We start from the raw sequence: 20,921 nt of genomic DNA on the forward strand, positions 1-20,921 counted from the left end.
ATTTTTCTTCCAAGTTTTTTTTTCCTTCAAATTAAAATAGTAACTACATTGGTTAACTGTGCTCAGATTATATGTGTTAAGGTTAGGTGCTGAACAAGGGCTCCTGGAAAGAGGGGGAATTGGGAGTAAAGTCCAGCTTGAGCCTTGTCAGGCTCAAGAAATGAAGACTTTTCCTGACTGGCACATAGATGCCTATTGGGCTAGCAGACTTTTTGGTTATTCAAACATAGATTTGGTCTTCTGTGAGAAATTAGGAGGACTTAGAATCCCCAGTTCAACTTTGCCCTTTTAGAAAGATTATCACTCATGGTTGAGTTCTAATTACACCATTAGATTAGCTTTGACCACATGATAGACCAGGACTTGAATTCAGTCTGACTCTAGAACCCTTGCTTATATCCATCAAGATGCGGTGATGCCACTGTGCAACCCTGCCTCTAATAAAAAGTGTCAAGTCACATCATAGCATTGGTGCCTGAAGTTCCTGTGCCTGCAGGCTGTCAACCCCCAATACCCTCTCACCCCAAGGCCCCACCAAGTAAAGAACCCTCCTTCCCTGGCTATTTTGGGCAACTTGCTAAGGTAGGGGAAGAGGCATGGAAGTGCTCACACACTTGTTGGTTGGCAGCATCCAGCCTTTTCCTTCTCTTCTGTTACTGTTCCCTTCATCAATGCTTACTGTCTGGGAAGGTGCTTGAAGGGGCCTCATTATTGCCACAGGCAATGGGGTCCTTCCAAAGAGGGTTATAATAAGCAGCAAATACTTATATTGCACGCACCATGTTCCAGGTACTGTTCTAAGGGCGTGACACATAAAACTCCTTTGATCCTTTAAACAGCCCTGTGAGGCAGATACTATATTATCCCTCCATTTTATAGATGAGAAAGCTAAGACACAGAAAGATTAAGTAACTTGCCCAATAAGGTAATAATGAAGCTAGTCTGATGGCAGTGCCCATTGTCTTAAGCCCACTGCTTGTCCTAATGCCTCAAGACACACTCCTGATGCTTCTAACAGTTGAGGTAAAAGAAAGGCTCTGGGTTCCTTTCAGGAGTGATAAGAAGGGCCTGCTCCCAACTGGGGCTACACTCAGTCCTCTCAACTCTAGGGTATCATATGTGCTCAGATCCTCTCAAGCCCTTTAATGCGAACAGCTCCTTGGTTTTCTCGAGTAAATGCTTCCTAAAGAATATTCATATTTTCATAAGCACAGGCAATGGTTTACCTGCACTTAAGGGTCAGTTTCCTACAGAGAAAACTTTTTTTTTTAATTGGGGTATAGTTGTTTTACAATGTTGAGTTAGTTTCTACTGTACAGTGAAGTGAGTCAGCCATATGTATACACATATCCCCTCTTTTTTGGATTTCCTTCCCATTTAGTTCACCACAGAGCACTAAGCAGAGTGCCCTGTGCTATACAGCAGGTTCTCATTAGTTATCTATTTTATACATATTAGTGTATATATGTCAATCCCCATCTCCCAATTCATCACACTCCCCCTTTCCCCCCTTGGTGTCCATACGTTTGTTCTCTATGTCTGTGTCTCTATTTCTACCTTGCAAACAGGTTCATCTGTACCATTTTTCTAGATTCCACACATATGCGTTAATATACTACCTTTGTTTTTCTCTTTCTGACTTACTTCACTTTGTATGACTGTCTCTAGGTCCATCCATGTCTCTATAAATGATCCAATTTTGTTCCTTTCTGTGGCTAATATTCCTTTGTATATGTATCACATCTTCTTTATCCATTTGTCTGCCAATGGACATGTAGGTTGCTTCCATGCATGACCTGGCTATTGTAAATAGTGCTGCAATGAATATTGGGTGCATGTGTCTTTTTGAATTATGGTTTTCTCTGGGTATATGCCCAGTAGTGGGATTGCTGGGTCATACGGTAGCTCTATTTTTAGTTTTTTAAGGAACCTCCATACTGTTCTCCATAGTGGCTGTATCAATTTACACTCCCACCAACAGTGCAAGAGGGTTCCCTTTTCTCCACACTCTCTCCAGCATTTATTTTTTGTAGATTTCTTGGTGATGGCCATTCTGACCAGTGTGAGGTGATTCCTCATTGGAGTTTTGATTTGCATTTCTCTAATAATTGGTGATGTTGGGCATTTTTCATGTGTCTCTTGGTCACTACAGAGAAAACTTGGAAGCAGGCACAAGTCTGTAACTACACAGCTTCCTACTGCACACGTTATTATATGCTTGTTTATTCATATTTTTCCCCCAGCAAATATTTAGTGAGCAGCTGCTCTGTATTCACTGATATGGTGATAAGTCAAACAGTCCAGATTCTTGTCTTTACAAAAGTCATGTTTTTTAAACAGCAGTTTAGCTCCTTGGAGTCATGTCTCAACCATTTCCACGTGAGAAGGGGTTCTACACTCCACACTTGAGTAATTAAATGGCCCCATGGCTGGTTTCCTGTGGCTGCACCCTGTGCACTTCCGCAGGGGCCCATGCTTAGGAGGGGCCTTTGTTTTAGGGCTCTGCGGTCACCATTTTGGAATTTTTACAAATTTATGAACAAGGGCCTTGCATTTTCACCTTGTACTGGGCCCTACACATAATATAGCTGGTCTTGACTGGCCCTTATAGATGTCCTTGCTCATAAGACTGAAAACCGCTTGCAGTCTTGAAATGGCTATTTTTCCATTCACATTTCAGAAATCTCTGGGTCAAGTTTTTAATCAAAAATCAGACTCAATGTCCCAAGATGATGGCCATTGGGTTCCTTTGCCATCTGACTCCAAGAATCATTATGCCTTTGTTGTACATCACCTGGCTCCTGTAACTCTGAAAACAAAGATCGGTTGAAGACTTGAACTTGCACTGGGGTACTGACTAACAAGAAAATAAGGTTAAACTTAAGGAATCGCACCTCACCCCAAACCACTGACTTGATCTCTTTTTGGCTCCCCACTTGCAATCCATTTACTTTTTCTTCCTCCCATGTCTTACCTAGTGATGAGAGGAGTGAGCTGTTTGCCTTTGGATACCACATGGGCCCAAGGGGATGTGGCAGAACTGGAAATAGGAATCCCTATTGACCCCGCTTTTGGCTAGACTGTGATGTAGACACTTGGACTCTAGAGTCTTCCATGACCCTTATTCCCCCTCAGTGTCCATGACCCATTTGCTCTTTTCCCTTTTCTTAAAACTTGCCCTGTGGGAAAGTGGAAAAGAGATACAATCAACTACTTTTTATCAAAATGCAAATGACTGATAAGACTTAATGTGTATCTCTTCTCATGATATTTCAAGTTTAACTTAGTGCAAAACCCATTTGACTACACTCAAGGCTGAAAAGCTGACAGGAGAATTCGAGTTCAGTCAGGAGGGCCTTGGGGCTGTGTGGGGAAGAATGCAGAGGAGATGAGAGAGGAAGAGAGGAGAAATCTTTCCCCTGCTCCTGACTCTCATTCAGGAGTAGTCCTGAAAGATCATTCCTGCCTCGAATAAAATGGAATTGCTCTGTGCTTTCGAATATGGAGGCTGTAGGCCAAGTAGAAAAGGTAAACTGAAAACCAGGTCATAGACCTCAAAGCCCAAAGAAATAACTAAAAGTTTCCAATGGTAACTGGGGCATAAACACCTTTGTGAATTAGAATGGAAGGAGATTCGTCCTGCTGGTGCCCCAGTTAACACGCTTGTAATTGTCTGTTCTGACTCAGACTGTTCTCAAAGTGGAAGCAAGTCTATCCACAGACGTTTCTTTTTCCTGATGGTCTGTCTTCCTTATCTATGAGCCTCCTTTGTGGCTGGCAGATAAATTATGTCTCAATGTTGCTGTTGATCTTTTGGCAGCTATGCCTGCAATTTAAATAAAAAACTAGCACAAAGGAGTTGACTATGATGGACCAATAGTCTAAGAATATACATTAGACAGACAGGGCTCTTCAGTTAATTCAACAGAGTCGGCTTGCTGGAGAAAGCTCCTGGGAGCAAATGAATTGGATTATCGTGACATTTTTTGCCACGATTTTGTTGTGTAACTTTAGGCAAAGTGCAACTGTAATGAGAGACTCTAAAAAAGAGGGGGCAAATGTCATGGGGCTGAATTTATTCACTGAGCTCAGAGAGCTCCTCTGGGGGAAGAGAGGAAGCAGCTGGAGGGAGAGAAGGAAGCAGTAGGCGGTGGAGTATTAGAGTTGATTTGAGGGCCAAACTTCCTCCTTCAAGAGGAGTAAAGCAGGGTGCACAGGACCAAATAGCATGGCTGTGAGAAGAAGCCTCACCCCAGTTCAGGCCGAGTGGTAAGGGGCGACCTGGACTTCTCATGAAGAATGGTGTGGCTTCCTAAGGGACAGGTGTTGGGGATGGGTGTCAGGGATGAGGGGCACAGAGATGGGATTGCCTCATCTATTGGACACATTGTTTAGTAATCAAACGAGGCCAAAAGTTAGATGTTTTACCTTTTAGGGTTATAAAAGAGAGGCAAATGTGAAAATATGGATAGCATCAAAAGACAGACTCAAAACGACCCTATCAAACCGTCACATATTCTTTGGGGGCATCTGAGGTTCTAGTTCCTGAATGGAACTACAGGCATGTTCCTTCTCTCTGGGGCAGAAGGCAGGGGTTTGATGGCAACAGGAACACCTAGAAGGTGTTCCGGGAATGTAGCAGAGCAAATGGACAGGTTGGATATGGAAGAAAAAAAAAGAAATGCTTCACCGGGGTTGGCATGTTCACTAGGCAGGGTCATTGGGGTGGGCATGAATTGTAGGGGGGATACTGGTTCCCTAGACATCTAGGAGTAAAATAGACCCCATCTGTAAGACCTTGAGGTCTGGAGCCCCACTTTGAAGCAGGGGGTCCATTTGGGTCAGGCAGAAGTTTACAAAGTTGGAAAACCCATGCCATGAATAGTTTGTGGGAAACTGTATCATCCCCAATCCGTTGATCTGAAAACCACCTATTATATAATCTTTTACTCTATCTTTTTACTCCCAATCAGAATAATAAATTCAAATCTTCCTCCTAAGATAATGTATAAAAAAGGCTTAGCAGATATTTGTTACTTAGAAAACTTTTTCAGAAATTCAAAAGCCAGTATGTAATTAAACCACAAATCAAAACTTGCACTCCCCCCGCCCTTGTCAATAAGGAAAGCCCACTGGGGAGGAGAGAGAGAGATGCAGAACTCTGACCATAGTTCTTCAGTAGTTGTGGCACACGGGCTTAGTTGCTCTGCAGCATGTGGCATCTTCCCGGACCAGGGCTCGAACCTGTGTCCCTTGCATTGGCAGAGAGATTCTTAACCACTGCACCACCAGGGAAGTCCCCAAAGCACCCTCTTATACAATCCCTATTTCATGCTCCCAAGAAGCCTCTGAAAGCAGGTACCAGCATTTCTGTCTTACAGATAAGGACGCTTAAACCTCCAAAAACTTGTGGCTTGCCCAGGATGTCACGGCTGATTTGTGGCAGCCCTGGGACTCAAATCCTGTCTCCTTGTGTCTGTATTCTAAGACATCACTTTAATTCACAGATAATGAGCAGTATTTTAAACAACAAACTAGGATTCTGGACCTCAGGGTTCCTGTTTTTGGCCAAAGTTGAATGGGATATGTGGTTACTTATTGGGCATAAATATTCCATGTTTGTTTTGGTGAGGAGGATGGGGGAGGGAGGAGGATGGGTCAAAAGTCAGCTGGAGCAGCGTGGCTCAGAAATGTGAGACAAAGGGCATTTACTTTCTCTTACTGTGAAGTGTAGCTAGAATAGCTGCTGTTGGCAGCATCAGTCTCTTAGTAGGTTAACTAGAATTTATTGAGTATCAGTAGTATGCCAGAGTCCAGAGTGCTACAAAGATCCAGCAAGCCCCCATCTAGCAACAGCACAGAGAGTGAGACAGAATTATCCCATAAATATACACATGCACTAGTTAGTTGCAAAATTGCTTAGAAGAAATGTCACTTAAAGGTTGTTTTCGCAATGTTTGGCACATAGTTTTTGTTCTAAATGAGTGGATGTTGGTTGAACAACATTATCAAATGAATGAATGAGAAAGATAATGAAAAATTCCTGGAATTAAGTGAGTTCAGTGGTGAGTTGAAGAAGAAAAAGCATAGGTGTATGTGTGTATGTGTTGCAGGTGGTGATGGGGAGGTTGGGTTTAGTAGAAAGAAGACGATTTCTCCAGGGATCTGGGCAGCTTGGACAAAGACTCAGCGGTGGTGGAGTATAGAACAGATGTCGGAAGGCATCAGAAAGGCATCTTGATGGAGATGAAGCCTGGGGTTTTGGATAAGAGAGACATGGAGGGCCTCCCTGGTGGTGCAGTGGTTGGGAGTCCGCCTGCCGATGCAGGGGATACGGGTTCGTGCCCCGGTCCGGGAGGATCCCATATGCCGCGGAGCGGCTGGGCCCGTGAGCCGTGGCTGCTGAGCCTGCGCGTCCGGAGCCTGTGCTCCGCAGCGGGAGAGGCCACAACGGTGAGAGGCCCGCGTACCGCAAAAAAAAAAAAAAAAAGAGAGACATGGAAGAAAGCAATGGAAGAAGTTCAATCAGTAAGTAGCTAGTTGCCACATTTTCTTCTTTTCCACATCTCTGAGAGAAGCTCACAGGCATACTGCTCACGTTTGTAATGGGAATTCTAGTACAGGCACACATCCAAGCCAGCCAGCCTGCTCTTCTGATGCAGTTTTTACTCCACCCCCCTGTCCTAGTATCCTGTGAAACCTTGGCACAGGGTGAGAGTGATAATATGCCTTTGTACGCAGGAAACTTTTAGGGTAAACAGCACCATCAGTTTCTGAAAAGACTATACTTCGTGCAGCCTATAAGGCACAAAACATTAGGTTTGTGAATGTTAGTCAGTCAAGCAGGACCCTTGAGCTTAATTTTAAAACAAAAGATCAAAGAAATGTCACCTTTATTATAAAGCATGAACTATTACTACCTTATCCTTTTGTGTTCTGTTTAACAGATGTATGCCTTTTATTTTGTGAAGACAAAAAACAAATTCTATTGAAATCTTCCCTCATTTCTCATATAGACTTCAATTTTCCCCACCAAAATAACTTAACAGAAATAGAAACAAAAGAAAAAGGTATTTTTTTATGTGACATAGAAATTCTAATGGCAGTTATACATCAAAGTGGTTATTGAAGATATTTATATTTTATCTTGATGTCAAACCACTTTGTTTAGACTACTAAAGAAAATGTTTATGGGATGTGTAATATATGGTCTTCTCTAATTGCATCATTTTTCTTCTTGATAAAGATTTAAATGGGCATACAGCAGAATAACAAACGTCTATTGGACTTGGGAGGAAGGGGTTTTCGTCTATGATGACTTGCTCTACTTTATAACCTTTCATATTTTATCAAACCAGGTTTGACTGTAGGCTGATTCTTCTTGATTATATTATTTAGTTCTGCCAAAATATACAGCTATTTAGAGTGCAATAATAAGTTCCTCTTATACCATAGTTCTTTGCTAGAATATCTAGTAGTATTTGAATTGGGTTCCAAATAACTGTGTTCTAGTAAGGGACTCCATACATTCAAGAAAGCAGTATGGGGGCTTCCCTGGTGGCGCAGTGGTTGAAAGTCTGACTGCCGATGCAGGGAACACGGGTTCGTGCCCCGGACCGGGAGGATCCCATGTGCCGCGGAGCGGCTGAGCCCGTGAGCCATGGCCGCTGAGCCTGCGCGTCCGGAGCCTGTGCTCCGCAACGGGAGAGGCCACAACAGTGAGAGGCCCGCGTACTGAAAAAAAAAAAAAAAGAAAAAAAAAAAAGAAAGCAGTATGGCATAGTATAGTGCTTAAGAACATAAGCAGTGAATTGGTTAAGAAATAGTATTGACTCTGAATTTAGATGGCCTGAGTTCAGATCCCAATTCTGCCATTTACTATTGTGTGATCTTAGGCAAGCCACAGTTTCTTTATCTGTGGGGTGCTTATCTTATAGGGTTATTGAAAGGATTAGATGAGTATTCTAAGAGAATACTTAGAAAAATTCTGGTCCTTAATAAGCACTCAGTACATATAAACTGTTATTGAAAAGCCTAGTTTTACTTAAATGTGGAAGATCTACCACTTATGAGTCTCTGAACTTTTTTTAGTAACATCTTTTTTTTTTTTTTTTTTTTTTTTTTTTGCGGTACGCGGGCGTCTCACTGTTGTGGCCTCTCCCGTTGCGGAGCACAGGCTCCGGACGCGCAGGCTCAGCGGCCATGGCTCACGGGCCCAGCCGCTCCGTGGCACGTGGGATCTTCCCGGACCAGGAAACGAACCCGTGTCCCCTGCATCGGCAGGCGGACTCTCAACCACTGCGCCACCAGGGAAGACCTAGTAACACCTTTATTGAGATATAATTCAATACCATAACTCATGTACTGCAAAATTCACCCTTTTTCTCATTTGGTGACGTATCTGCAGGAAACTCTATTCATCATTGTCTTTACATATTTGGGCAGCTTTAAGCATAACTTTGTCTTTAGGGAAGGAGGGAGTAATCTCAGTGATATTATGAAGAAGCTTCCCTGTTGGCTAAGAAAAGGATAATGCTTTGCTGATTTTAAAAAGCTTTATAACAATTTTCCCCCTCTGGTTTTATGTTATGGGTATTTTACATTTCAAAATTTAATACATGGGTACTATGGAATGCTATGGTTATATTGTATAACATTAGTACTGTTGCTGGGAGGATATAATTGAAATTAAGCAATGGGGAATTTTTCCTGAATTATTCAAAAATAAATAGCCAGTTTGTAAAAATAACCTGATTTTTTTCCAATAAATTTCTTGCCTCTAAATTAGGGGTTAGCCTACAGAGAGACTTACCTTTCCATGCCCATGTGAACTGTCTCCTGAGCATTTCAAACATTTAAACTTTAGAATTTATACATTTGGAGTATGTCAAATGTCAATCATCTTTTTGATGGTTCAGGAGAAAATGCTGATGCTGTCTTTTTTTTTTTTTGGTGAAAAAAAGAAACATCCAAAATTTATTCTCCAACAGACAGACAGCATCAGCAGGTAAAAACTACAGGGGTTTCCCTGAGATAATACATTCACAAGGCATTATTAGCTTAACAAGTGAGAAAGCCTCTGGTGTATTTTCTGTAACAATATCCACTTCACAGTGTAAAGAGGTCCTATTACTGTGTTCACTTACAATTCCAGAAGGAAAGGCACAACTTGGCAAAACAAAAAAAATTTTTTTTGGATCCTAAAATCAGGTGCAATTACCGAGAGACAGACTTGAGAACAGTCACAATCCACTTTTCCACACTGAGGGGCAAAGACTTTACCCAGAAATGTGGGTCTTTCTTTCTCCTACCTTGTTAAATCCTCAAGAGTAAAGCTTCATTGTCTGCTTAATATCACATATACAAAAGGGGGATTAAGAAAAAAAAGAATCACAACAACTTCTTGTACTTCCAGCTGCTCCACGAATACATCAACTCTTAGGTTTGCAACAGGGCCTAGACACACTTCAGCGGTCATCAAATAAGAAAATAGAGACTATAGCTACAAAAATAACATATGAATGATGTAGATAAATTAAAGCTTTCACACCCAAGACTTGCCTGTTCCAATTTGGTAGCCTTCATGCAATACTCAGGAAAAAACAATAATCTTCATAATTACTTGGCATAAGTCACAATCAAGGAACTTCTGGTACAAATTAGTATAAGAAGTTATTAGTATATAATAAGAAAACACGCCCTTCTGGTGAGCTTGTTTCTTCAAGAACGGATACCCAGCTCTTCAGAGCAGGCACTGGTGAGCTAAATTAAGTCACCTGAGATTCCCTGCTCAGATGCTCACCTCTCCTGGTTTTAGGAAGAAGAAGGGCATCTGGAAAGCATAGGGAGGACCTTGGCATTCTTGGGGCTCCAACTGAACTGCATTTAAATAAGCAGCAACACACATGTTGACTCTCTAAGGACTAAAATCCATCCACTTGAGGGCATTCTACTTAAGGTTCCAAGGTTGAAAAAAAAATTGGAATTCTACAACCTTGGTTTAAAAAAAAAAAAAAGTACATTCGAAAAATGGGTGTAGGTTTGGGAGAATACAAAACAGGTCCCTAAACAGACGTCCATTTACCCGCATACAGTCACCGCAGAAGTAAGTATACAGTACCCACCCACCCACTCCCCCAACCCCCAAACAGGCAAAACAGTTGTCTTCTCCATGGTGGTTCAACACCTTCCAACTTGAAATAGGTGACAGTCTGGAAACAGTTACTCTAGGTTGTACAAAGGTTTTATGTATATAGTTTGTTGCAAGTAACAAAAGTACGCTGCAAGACACGCTTCTTTCCAAAATTAAAAAACAACTACTAGTCTGTATTTGTTTTAGTATGATTTTTTTTTCTTTTTTGTTTGTTTGTTTTTGCAAAGCAGCATAGCAACACTGTGATTGTAGGATGTGCCTGAGGTGGTGGTCACAACTCAAAACATTATTTGCACATCAGGAAGAAAACTGGAGGAGATGGGGGTCTTTAAGGAAAACAAAAAAAAAAGGTACAGTTCTAGAGAGGTCACTGCACTGCTCCTTCGACGTGTGCTCTCCTGTAGCTTAGCTGGTGGCCATGAGGTGGTGGTCACAACTCAAAACATTATTTGCACATCAGGAAGAAAACTGGAGGAGATGGGGGTCTTTAAGGAAAACAAAAAAAAAAGGTACAGTTCTAGAGAGGTCACTGCACTGCTCCTTCGACGTGCGCTCTCCTGTAGCTTAGCTGGTGGCCATCTTGTTTTCCTCCAGGAAGTGAGGGAACTGGTGTTTGGGGACGCTGTCGGCAGCTCCCAGCTTCCCCATCTCGGCACTCATGGCTGACTGGGAGCCGTCCATCTTGGAGGTAGCAGTGTTATTCACCACAGATCTGGCCCCCAGCGACACCAGGAGGGTGGGAATGCCACCTCACAGAGATTTTGTTTGTCTTCATGGCCAGGTCACCGTTGAGCATGGTGGTGTACTGGTTCCACACAACAGGGTCCACAGTCACTGAAGGGGCCAGGATTTCCTTGGAAAATATCTCGGCGACCCTCTTTCCGTCCGTTCCTAATAGAGCCATGGTGTTCTCCATGGCCAGCTTCCTGCCATGGCGTGCCGAGCTATCGTTGGCCCCACGCGTCATATAATGGACCTTCAAGTTGCCTTTGGTGGTAGAAGCTCGCCCACAAATGTTACACATGAAAGGCTTCTCCCCCGTGTGATTCTGCTCGTGAATCTGAAGTGCGCTCGCAGGTGAGTTCTTCCCGCACCTTGTGCAGCTGTGCTGCTTGGCCTGTCTTTGGGGCTGGACCGCTAACAAGGGTGTCATACCTGGGGACATGGTTGCAGGACCAACAAATGCACCAGGAACTTCAACTTTGACATATGTTGGCTGGGCTCAGATAAATGTCGGTGGGCCACTGCTCCGACCTTCCATCTCAGTGCGGCTGTTCTCGGAGCTGTCCACTTTACCACCAGCATCGGGAGACTTGGACTTGACACTCTCCACTTGGCTATTGGCTGGGGAGACTGCCTGGAAGGACGTGGTCTCCAGGACATCTGGACTTCAGCTTGGATACTCCTGGTCCCCCATTACTGAGGAGGAAGAGTCGTTGGTCAAGCCATCACTCTCCACTGAACCATTTTCTCGGCTGCTCTGTCGCTGCAGGACAAGACCAGCAAGACCCACCTTCCCCGGGGCATCTAGGGAAGCCACCGAGGCCAGCCCTAGAGTAGGTGATGGCGAGTGGATGCTGGGAAGGGGCATGGGGACCTTCGAGGAGCTGCCAGGGGCCTCCTGGGAGCAGACTTCATCTACATCGATGCTCTCGACATCATCATGACAGACAATGCTTTTACTGATATTTTCACGGACCATCATTGGCTCGGGACACATAAAGTCACAGGGATTCTCCGGCAGAGGCGTGTTGGGAATCTGACCGCCCATGTGCATCCGAATATGCTGCTGCAGCATGACCGCGTTGGTAAACTTCTTCTGGCGGATGGGGCACGAATGCTGCATCTTTATGGGCGTGTTGGCCCGGTGCACCCCAAAGTGCGTCTTCAGGTTGCCTTTGGTGGAGAAGGCTCGAACACAGATCTTACACTGGAACGGCCTCTCCCTGGTGTGGGTGCAGTAATGCATCATGAGGGAACTTTGGCAGCTTAAGATATGGTGGCATATGAGACATTCGTTGCGATCGGTGGTGGTCTTGTCGATGTTCTCCACCAGCTGCTGCAGTTTCAGGGTCTCTGACCCCGGCTCAGGTGTCCCACTCCCTTGGAAGCCACCAACCCTCGGGGAATTATGGTTTAACCTCACCCCAGGTGGTATGGATCCATCCTCACTTTCCGCAGAAGGCCTGGGCTGCAGGTCGTTGGGCAACGGGCCACCATGAGGTCCTTGGGGTTAGTCCCCGAAGAGAGATTCTGAGGTAGCCCTACATTGGGGGTCCCTGTCGCAAAGACGGGCTCTCCTTAGAGAGATTCATCTACGGAGACAGGGCCAGAGGGCGCATAGGGAAGGCCACTGCCTGCCGTCATCTTGTCATGGAACTCGGCAAACCGCTAGGGGTTTGCCTTCACCTGGGGATGCTGATGAAAGTGCACCTTGAGGTTGCCCTTGGTGGTGAACTGGTGGCCGCAGGCAGAGCATACGAAGGGTCTCTCTCCGGTGTGGGAGCGGAGGTGGATCTGCCAGGAGCTATCAGTCCCAAAAACCTTGCTACAGTACTTACACTTGTGCTTGTAGAGGACTTTGTCCTTGGGTTTGACATGTACCGGGGAGACACTCCGTGGCTTCCTTTCTCTTTCTTGGACGGGTCTAATGCCATGGTGGAGAAGGGGCTCTGGAAGAGCACAGAGTCTGGGGCCTGAGGTAGCAACACCCCCAAGGGGCGCGACAGGACACTGGGGAGCACCTGGGTCCCATCTGGCTTCAGGGCGAAGGGCACCAGCGCCGGGGACGCGGAGCTGGCAACGGAAGGGATGCTGGTGTGAGGTAGCTTGGCTGGCTTCAAGGTGTCCAGGGGGCAAAGCTGGGCTCCCCGCTTTCCGGCTGAGTAGAGCCACGGCCGCCGAAGCCTGCTGGGACACGTGGCTGCCCAGCGTCTTCAGGGAGTTGGCTCTGGCCACGCAGCTTCTCCAGCTTCTCCTTCGTGTCCCCTGAGCTGCCACCGTCCTCTCTGTGACCATCCTTCCTGCTTGGGCTGCGTGGCTGGTGGCTCAGCACAGCCCCGGAGAACTCTTCTGAAGGCACCGGCCCCTCGCTGTCGTTCATGATGAGGACAGGTGGATTTTTAGTGCAATTTTTCTTATGGTCTAAGAACTCTGAGAAACTGAACAACTCGGCACAGTGTTTCTCACAGATGTGAGTCTCCTCCCGCTGAGGCCTCTTTATGCCTGCTCGGTCCACAGTCACGTCATCGCCACCCCCTGGGGTGTTCATTGGAGCACCCAGCTCCCCCGCCGCTGGAGCCGCTGGGGCCATGTCTGCACGCTCCAGGGCCCCCTGCTGTGGCTGCTGCTTGCCCTGGTCCTCCTCCCAGGTGATGTGTTGAGGTTTCACCTGCTTGGCGCCTCGACGTGGTGCGAGCATCGGGGCTCCTGGAGAGCCGTGGTTATTTGCCCACTCCGCCACAAATTCCTGGAGCTGGGAAATTCACCCCCCTTCGGCAGGAATGCGCATGTCCCAGTAAATTCCTGATGCTGTCTTTAAGTTCTTAATTTGTGTGGTAGGTAGAATAACACCTCCTCAAATATGTCCACATCCTAATCCCTAGAACCATTGAACATGGCACATTACATGGCAAAGGCGAATTAAGATTGAAGATGGGGACTCCCCTGGTGGTGCAGTGGTGAAGACTCCACATTCCCAATGCAGGGGGCCCGGGTTTGATCCCTGGTCAGGGAACTAGATCCCACGTGCATGCTGCAACTAAGAGTTCGTATGCCACAACTAAGGAGCCTGCGAGCCACAACTAAGGAGCCTGCCTGCCGCAACTAAGGAGCCCTGGAGCAACCTAATTAATTAATTAATTAATTAATTTTTTAAAAAGATTGAAGCTGGAATCTAGGTTGCTAATTGGCCAACCTCAACATAGAGAAATTATCCTGAATCATCCACGTGGGCACAATGCAATCACAAGAGTCCTTAAAAGTGGAAAAGGGAGGCAGAAGAGGAGACAGAGTCAGAGAAAGAAGTGTGACAATGGAAGTGAGTCAGAATGATGTGATGTGAGAAAGGCTGAACCTGCTGGCTTCGAAGATGGGGGGAAGGGACCAGAGCCAAGGAATGTGGGCAGCCTCTAGAAACTGGAAAAGGCAGATTCTCCCCTGAAGTCTCTAGAAGGGAATGCAGCCCTGCCAACACCTTGATTTTAGCACTGGGACCCATTTTGTACTGCTGAAACCTCCAGAACTGTAAGATAAATTTGTATCCTCTAAGCCACTAAGCTTGTGGTAATGTTACAGCAGCAAATAGAAAGCTATTACAAAACCGCATCTAGATTCCAGGAGATGTTTTGCAAGACCGATGGCCCTTTTACTTTACTTCCTCACCGCCTCTCCCTCTCTGATTCTATAAAAGAAACTGGCATCCAGACCCAGATAAGATGGTTTTTCAGAGACACTAGGCTGCCATCTTCTCAGTCTGCCAGATTTCCAAATAAAGTTGTATTCCTTTGCCTCAACACCTCATCTCCGATTCCTTAGCCTGTCGTCCAGCGAGCAGAGCGAGCTTGGATTCAGTAACAAATTTGGCTTAGCCAGCCAAGAGCCTTGTTGCTCATGGCTAGCCGGCCCGCTCAGGGAATATTGGGGCAGGGCCCTAGCAGCTGCCAGGACCATTGTCCTGAGGATCTTCCCTTCAAAGTTCCCTTGAAGCGGCACCAGCTACCCCCGCACTTGGCAGTTGAGGCAAGGAACCGACACACTTCCATTTGGGGAACTTTGGTTCCATCTGGGGCTACAAGTCGACGGACTCGATTCAATTCTGGAGGGTAAGTCACTCCGGCATGCACGCTAGGAACATATTTCCCCCTCAGTCTGGGTTTTTCCTTTATGGGAAAGCCAATCTGGTGGGGGTACCCTGCTGGAGGGGGGAATTGTTGTTGGGCTCTACCTGATTCTGGGAACCGGTTCACTGGGAACTAGTTCGTTGGTTTTGTAGGGTAAGTCTACCTGATCTGGGAACTGGTTCGTTGGTCCTGTCTTGGTTTTCTCTTGATTTTGTGTGCATCAGTGCTAGAATTTGTGTCTTTTGTGTTGGAATTTGTCTGCGTCTTTTCTGTCTTGGTGTTATCAAACTTTTTTTTTTTGGCGGTACGCAGGCCTCTCACTGGTGTGGCCTCTCCTGTTGTGGATCACAGGCTCCGGACGTGCAGGCTCAGCAGCCATGGCTCATGGGCCTAGCCGCTCCGCGGCATGTGGGATCTTCCCAGACCGGGGCATAAACCCGTGTCCCCTGCATCGGCAGGCGGACTCTCAACCACTGCGCCACCAGGGAAGCCCTATCAAACTTTTAAAATATCTATCCTGAAGGAGAGCCCTTTGGGGAATATATTAGATAAATGGGCAAAACATACCCGTGAGCCTAAGACTAAGAAAGACATGATGTATTATTGTAATAGGGTGTGGACCCAATATATGTTAGGATCAGAAGAACGATGGCCCCTGAATGGTTCACTCAATTATTACACAATCTCGCAGTTAGAACTGTTCTGCAAAAGAGCAGGGAAGGACTTCCCTGGTGGTGCAGTGGTTAAGAATCTGCCTGCCAATGCAGGGGACATGGGTTCAAGCCCTGGTTCAGGAAGATCCCACATGCCACAGAGCAACTAAGCCTGTGCGCCACAACTACTGAGCCTGCACACTAGAGCCTGAAAGCCACAACTACTGAGCCCGCGTGCCACAACTACTGAAGCCCGCGCACCTATAGCCTGTGCTCCACAACAAGACAAGCCACCGTGATGAGAAGCCTGCACACCGCAATGAAGACCCAACACACCCCAAAATAAATAAATAAATATATAAATTTATTTTTAAAAAAAAGAGGAGAGAAAAGAGATGAGATTCCATATGTAGGAGCATTTATGCTATATTGCATCAGGAGGAAAAGAAGTCAGAGGGCTGCCACCTTATGGTGCAGGGGTCTGAAAGGAAACCCAAGGGGAAACCTGTTCTACAAGTGAATAGAAAAAAATGAGAGTGGGGACATGTTATTTCAAAACTGAAACTCCCCTCCAGCCTATCCAGCTCCCCAGTGGCTGAGCTGGCTGCACTGGCAGTTGTTCCAACTGCCCCCTCCCATGCCACCAACATATTCACTGCCTCCTGTTTGCCCTACCCAAGGGGATCAAATAGAAGTTTCTCTGATAACCTCCGGGGCACAGGGACCTGGTTTAGTATCACCATCTACGACCAGACAGGGCACTCAATTTGGACCGGGAGCCACTTATGCAGCAGGGTAATTTCTCTTGCCCCAATATCTTGTAAGAGGCCAGCAGACTTCTTTGCACTTGAGGCGTCCGATTCTGATTTCCCCACAGGGGGCCGGGTAACATTGACAGTGGGGAACAAATTGATTGATTTTCTAATAAATACGGGAGATCTTAAGTGGCTTGTAAATACTAAACAAAGGGGAAACAAAGTCATCCTAGGAGAAACTTGCCTGTATCTTTGAGATACAAATGTCCTATCTGGTCTTCTCATACCTCTGCCATCTTTTTAAAATGCAAATTTTGAAAAAGCGGGTACAGTAATTTAGAACTTGACTTGTTTTCCATAAATATTAGTAGAAAGGGTTTAGCCATCTAGACAAGTGAGCTTGATTTGTTCCATCTGCCAGAAAACCAACTTTAATCCAACCTCTTTTGTAAACTGATGGGTTTTACATTGCTGTACCTGACTCAGGGATGAAATTTTGAAATGAGAACTATGATGTCTCTCTGTTTGTTTGTGTATTTATGTGTGTTTGTGTCTTTGGATAACATTGCTGAGGTTAATCTGTAAATGAGCTCTATTTAATTGGCTTAAAGAAAAGTAAGCGCTTACAAACCAAACAATTCTAAATACAAGAAAAATTAAGCTAAATGAGTTTCAGGTTCACGTGGACTGTGAAATACATAGTATTAAATTAATACCTGGTATTAATGTTTAAGTTTGTTGATCTAATTAATATAGACATGTCTTTAGAGCCATCAACATTAAGTATAGTAATTTCACTGAACCTAGGTGTAATAAAAGTTAAATGAAATCTTGTTATATCTGTTGCAAATTTGTCAGCAAGAAAAATAACTTGATATGATGAAACTTTAAATATAAATGAGATAAGAGCTTTTAGGCAAACCATAAGAATAATTATGTTCTAAAAATCATCTAAAATAGTTTCTCCAGATTTTGGTAACTATTACTTGCCTCTTGGTTGTCACTGGAAATTAAGGTTTTTAAGAATCAGGGATTCTAATTTAAATATATAATTAAAGCCACTGAAAATAATAAGACATTAAAAAACTCCCACCAAATCCAACAACAGACATGAGAATCATACACCATGATCAAGTTGGATCCATTCCAGGGTCACAAGGATGTTCAACATATGCAAATCAATCAATGTGATACACCACATTAACAAAAGAAAAGACAAAAGCCACATGATCATCTCAATAGATGCAGAAAAAGCATTTGATAAGATTCAACATCCATTCATGATAAAAACTCTCACCAAAGTGGGTACAGAGGGAACATATCTAAACAAAATAAAATCCATATGTGACTAACCACAGCCAACATAATACTCAATGGTGAAAAGATGAAAGCCTTCCTGCTAAATTCAGGAACAAGACAAGGATTCCCACTCTCACCACTTCTATTCAACATAGTATTAGAAGTCCTAGCCACAGCAATCAGACAAGAAAAAGAAATAAAAGGTATCCAAATTGGAAGGGTAGAGGTAAAACTGTCACTATTTGTAGATGACATGATACTCTATATAGAAAACCCTAGAGACTCCACACAAAAACTATTAGAACTAATAACTGAATTCATCAAAGTAGCAGGATACAAGACTAATATACAGAAATCTGTTGCATTTCTTACAATTATACTAAAATGAAATATCAAAAAAAGATAGTAAAAAACATTTAAAATTGCAGCAAAGCAAACAAACAACAACAACAACAACAGCAACAAAAAAACTAGGAATAAACTTAACCAAAGAGTTAACTATAAAACTGAAAACTATATGCTGAAAACTATAAAACATTGATAAAGGAAATTGAAGGTGACTCAAAGAAATGGAAAGGTATCCCATGCTCTTAGATTGGAAGAATTAATATCGTTAAAATGGCCATACTATCCAAAGCAATCTACAGATTTAATGCAATCCCTATCAAAATACCCATGACATTTTTCACAGAACTAGAACAAATAATTCTAAAATTTATATGGAAGCACAAAAGACCCAGAATTGCCAAAGAAATCCTGAGGAAAAAGAACAAAGTTGGAGGCATAACCCTCCCAGACTTCAAACAACACCACAAAGCTACAGTAATTAAAACAGCATGATGGGACTTCCCTGGTGGTCCAGCGGTTAAGAATCCATCTTGCAATGCAGGGGACACCCATTCAATCCCTGGTCACAGAACTAAGATCCCACATGCCACAGGGCAACTAAGCCAGGGCGCCACAACTACTGAGCTCGCGTGCCACAACTAGAGAGCCCATGCGCTCTGGAGCCCACGTGCCACAACTAGAGAGAAGCCTGTGCACCACAATGAAGAGCCCACACATCGCAACGAAAGATCCTGTGCGCCACAACTAATACACGACGCAGCCAAAAAATAAATTAAAAAAAAAAACACTTTAAGAAAAAAAAAAAATAGCATGGTACTGGCACAAAAACAGACATATAGGTCAATGGAACAGAATAGAGAGCCCAGAAGTAAACCCAAACACCTATGGTCAATTAATCTACAACAAAGGAGACAAGAATATACAGTGGAGAAAAGACAGTCTCTTCAGCAAGTGGTATTGGGAAAGCTGGACAGCTACATGTTGTTCAATGAAATTAGAGCACTCCCTCACACCATTAAGAAAAATAAACTCAAAATGGTTTAAAGACCTAAATATGACATGACATCATAAAACTCCTAGAAGAGAAAATAGGCAAAACGTTCTCAGACGTAAATTGTAGCAATATTTCCTTAGATCAGCCTCCCAAGGCAAAAGAAATAAAAGCAAAAATAAGCAAATGGGACCTAATCAAACTTAAAAGCTTTTGCACAGCAATGGAAACAATCACCAAAATGAAAAGACAACCTACGGAATGGGAGAAAATATTTGCAAATGATGCAATGCAACTGACAAGAAGTTAATATCCAATATATACCATCAGCTCATACAATTCAATATCAAAAAAACCAAACAACCCAATCAAATAATGGGCAGAAGACCTAAATAGACATTTCTTCAAAGAAGACATACAGATGGCCAACAGGCACAGGAAAAGATGCTCAACATTGCTAATTATTAGAAAAATGCAAATCAATATCACAATGAAGTATCATCTCACACTGGTCAGAAAGGCTATCTTCAAAAAGTCTACAAATCATAAATGCTGGAGAGGGTGTAGAGAAAAGGGAACCTTCGTACACTATCAGTGGAAATGTAAATTCATGCAGCTGCTATGGAAAACAGTATGAAAGTTCCTTAAAAAACTAAGAATAGAGTTATCATATGATCTAGCAATTCCACTCCTGGGCATATATCTGGAAAAGATGAAAACTCTAATCTGAAAAGATACATGCACTCCAGTGTTCATAGCAGCACTATTTATAGTAGCCAAGACATGGAAACAACTCAAGTGCCTATCAACAGACAATTAGTTTAAGAGGATTACATATATATATGTATATATATGTATATATATATATGATACACACATACAATGGAATATTATTCAGCCATAAAAAAGAATGAAATATTGCCATTTGCAGCAACATGGATGGATCTAGAGGATTTCATACTAAGTGAAGTAAGTCAGACAGAGAAAAACAAATATTATATGATATTACTTATATGCAGAATCTAAAAAAGAATACAAATGAATCTATATACAAAACAGAAACAGACTCACAGACATAGAAAACAAACTTATGGTTACCAGAGGGGAAAGGGAGGGGGGAGGGATAAATTAGGAGTATGGGATTAACAGATACAAACTACCATACATGAGATAGATAAGCAACAAGGGTCTTACTGTATAGCTCAGGGAACTATATTCAATATCTTGTAATAACCTATAATGGAAATTAATCTGAAAAAAAAGTATGTATATAACTAAATCACTTTGCTGTAACCTGAAATTAACATAGTATCAACTATACTTCAACTTAAAAAGTGGGGGGGGGGCGGGGAAGACAGAAAGCTAATACAACTTATAAATGCTCAAACTATTGTACTGAGTAGTCCAGTTTTCCCCACTGGGTACTATTCTAGCCGTTTGAATGTGAAGCAGAGAATTGGTTTTCTGTATCTTGCAAGGCTTGCTTATAAATCTACATAAGGACCACAGCTGGCAATCCTTTTGTTATTTGTTACTTCACCTGTCCAAATCCAGTGAATTAAGAACCTTTTTGCCAGTGTCTGATGCTGTTTTTAACATTAGCAAATCTGTACAAGCTGCACAAGGACATTGAATATTAAATTCTTTTAAATTTCTTTGCCAAGTTTCACTTAGTTCATGATGATTATATTCTCCAGGGATGTTTCTCAGTCTCTTCTGTTAACATGGAGGATGTCATGTCATCTATTGGTGAAAGAGAACCGCTCTTTGTTCTTTTTCTCAGTAAAGCTCCTCCCCTACTGCCATCACGAGGCACGAATTAATGGGTGCTCAGCCTCCTCATGGTTACTGGCCCTGGGACCACTGTTTGGCTCAGAGATG

At 43.6% G+C, this 20,921-nt stretch overlaps 1 protein-coding gene and 1 pseudogene across 2 annotated transcripts in view; both read right to left on the reverse strand.

The window, feature by feature from the left end:
- RNF19A (ring finger protein 19A, RBR E3 ubiquitin protein ligase) overlaps positions 1–20,921 on the reverse strand; it is a 213,913-nt gene that overhangs the window by 88,168 nt on the left and 104,824 nt on the right. The gene's annotated exons all lie outside the window — the stretch shown is intronic.
- On the reverse strand, positions 10,171–13,171 carry LOC308630025 (sal-like protein 4; annotated as a pseudogene). Its single transcript has one exon. The product of its transcript is annotated as a sal-like protein 4 (transcript).

This window comes from Mesoplodon bidens (assembly GCF_964165515.1).
Source record: "Mesoplodon bidens genome assembly, chromosome: 16".
In the NCBI taxonomy this organism is placed as follows: domain Eukaryota; kingdom Metazoa; phylum Chordata; class Mammalia; order Artiodactyla; family Ziphiidae; genus Mesoplodon; species Mesoplodon bidens.